This window comes from Pteronotus mesoamericanus, unplaced genomic scaffold, assembly GCF_021234165.1.
Source record: "Pteronotus mesoamericanus isolate MK-2021 breed Mesoamerican mustached bat unplaced genomic scaffold, CSHL_Meso_final scaffold_174, whole genome shotgun sequence".
In the NCBI taxonomy this organism is placed as follows: Eukaryota; Metazoa; Chordata; class Mammalia; order Chiroptera; family Mormoopidae; genus Pteronotus; species Pteronotus mesoamericanus.
The window spans coordinates 13,716,449-13,719,428 of NW_026555309.1; positions in this window are offsets into that span (position 1 = coordinate 13,716,449).

A 2,980-nucleotide genomic window follows, 5' to 3' on the forward strand; every position below is an offset into this window, starting at 1 on the left:
AGTGGGAGGTGCGTTATCACCCGGGCGCCACCGGCCACAGAGTCAGTTCTCTTCACAAAGTTTTCCTCACCAGTCTTTTCCCAGGCACCAGCCCACCCTGCTGCCGCCTCTACCCAGCGATCAAGGAGGGTGGCTGCCGCTGCAACTTTTGCGTTTGCCCTTTATATGTCTTTTTGCATCCCCAGCCACCTGTCTCTGGCAGAGAGCGCCCCTAAGCTTTTTGGGGTTGCGTTTTGTCTGTATTTTCTCGGCTTTTGCTGCTGTAGTTTAGGGGTCCCTGTTTATGATTCAGACCCGGTTCTTCTCGGGGGAAGCTAACTGGCCGTTTCAATGCCCCTCTGGTGCCAGTGCCCGTGCGCACCCGGCCCACCCTCTCGAGCCTCCACCGCAATTCTCACCCGTTGGGATGTGTGAGAGTCGAATCCACTGTCCGCGGCACCAAGGCTCCTCTCCCACTATCGCTCCACTGCTTTCCAGGTGATTACTCCATTATTTAGTTGCAATTCCAGTTTGGTTTTGGGAGGAGGTCAGCGTGACTCCCTTTCACTCCTCCGCCATCTTTTTCCAGTTTCCCATTGAATGATTTTAAGTAGCAGAGTACCATGGTTAATAAGGGAGCATTGGATAATCACTCTGACTACAGTTTCAAGAATACGTTAGAAAAGAGCATGAATCAGTCTATTGCAACAGTCCTGCTGAGAACTAATGGCCTGGCCTGGGGAATTAATAATAGTCATGGCTTAAAATATAGGCCAGAGAAGATTTGGTGAACAAATATAACAAATGATGAAGAAAAAGAAGAAAAATCATGTTGTGGGGGTGCAATTTGGCGTTTCATGGTGCGCTTTACTGAGATGGGGAACATTGGGAAGCAATCAAGATTGACTGAAATTCTCAAATATTAGGTGCATGACACAAAATAAAAATGATTACTTGGCTATTTAGTTTAGGTAAACATTTTATATAAAATACATAAAGATGCATGATGTTTCATTTATTTTTCCAGAAAATCAGACTAATTTGTTAATCACTACTTTAACAAAAAAAAAAAAGATCTGGAATTATTATTATACATTTCCACAAAGGAAATTACAAAACCCTAATCAATTAAGTGGCCTTCTCACAAAAACATAATGAAGGAAAAGGCTAGTTACAGCACAAATGGACATCATATATATATATATATATAAAATCTCAAATTCAAAGTTTTAAACTGAACGTGCCATGTAGAGCTAACTTGTATATCCAAAATATACTTTTTGTTCATAACACTGAATATTGAACACTTACGTACTCAGTACTCAAGCCCCAGGAAGAAAATCAAAATATAAACACATTATATCTGACTTAAATTTTCTTATAATTGATTATGAATTCAGACTCATTAGTGCATTAAATACAAATTTGAACCACTTTAAAATATGTTTTATAATCCCAGGTTTATTAGTCAACGAAATTTATCTAGTCTCATAAACCACACAAGGTAAAGTTAAATCAAGTATAATACACAAGTAAGTTGAGAGGTTAGAAATATTAAAATGTTATTGTGGGTATCCACACATTATAGCATCGAAAATTATGATGAGTACATGAGACATTTCACAATTTATATGCAAAACAATGTTGTTCTTGCAAAATTTTGTTGTTTATGAAAGGATTTTAAAAGCACATAGATTTTTCTTTTTTTTAAATCTTGCATCACATTATACACAAGCATCCATCAGCTGGCCATTTTCAATGAAGAAAGCTGAGTTGACAACACTTAATGGAAAACATAAAGAGTAAATTTTAATGGAGGGAGAAATTTATCTGACCAGGAGTCTTTTATCCATTTCATCCCAATGATGCAGTTGCTACTTTGATATTGACATTCCCATGAGTTATAAACTGAGAATTTCCATAAAAAGTTAGCTAGTTTTGTTAAGTAAAACAGGTCCTTTTATCTTTATAGTCTAATAAAGAAGTACACCTAAAGAGCAGTGAATGAGAAAAAAGGAACATGTTTTCCAACCTATAACCTCTTAAATGTTGATATTTTATGTGCTTAGGAGGCTGATCACTTCATTTCATAGATACACTCAATGATACTGTAGCTTTTAATTCACTTTACATTTGAACATTTTTCTTTGTTGGTGTAACATTTTATAAACGATGATGCTTCCACATACAGACACAAGTGACTTGACTTCGATGGTCTGGTCTGCATCTTTTCTAGTATACAGAATATGCCAACACTAATCTTAAGTATGAGTTTGTCTAAGCAACAAGCACCTATTGAAAACCTAGCTTTATTATTTATTGTGTTTTTCCATTAACCTATTTTATTCAAAGGTAATTGTCAATTTGCATTCATTTGTTCAAGTATGTAAATATTAATATTCACCATATATACATTTAATTATACCCTGAAATACAGTATTAATATGCTGGAAAAGAAAACTAGTTAGAGCGAAGGCTTACTTATCCTATTTGGAGATAAAAACTGGAAAGAGAATTATCGTTTACTGAATATTGATTTACTGGGAGTTAGCTATTTTCCTAGTTCACAGAATAAATCAACTCATTTTATCCTCATCATTCCATGAGATAGGTACTATTCTCACCTTTTCTGAGAAATTTAAGTTCAAAGAAATTAATTAAATTGTCATCCTCACATGTCATCTAGATCCCTTGATGCTTTAGTTTTATTCCTGTTATATGTGCTGAAAGTAAGTTCTACTTTCATATGAGGAAAAAAACCATGTTTATAATTTCTAATACATTGAGGAACTTAGGACAATAACCTGTCAGAATACTGTTAGTTTTGGAATCGATAGCAAGAGTGGAAAATAAATTAATGCAATAGTGACGTGCATTCTTTATCCCAAAAGGATATCAATTAGTAAATTTAGGTAATCAATAAATGTTAAAAATTTGCTAACATTTGTGAGTTTTCTGTCCGGTAAACTTCTATTCATCCTGCACAGACCAGCTCAAAGGT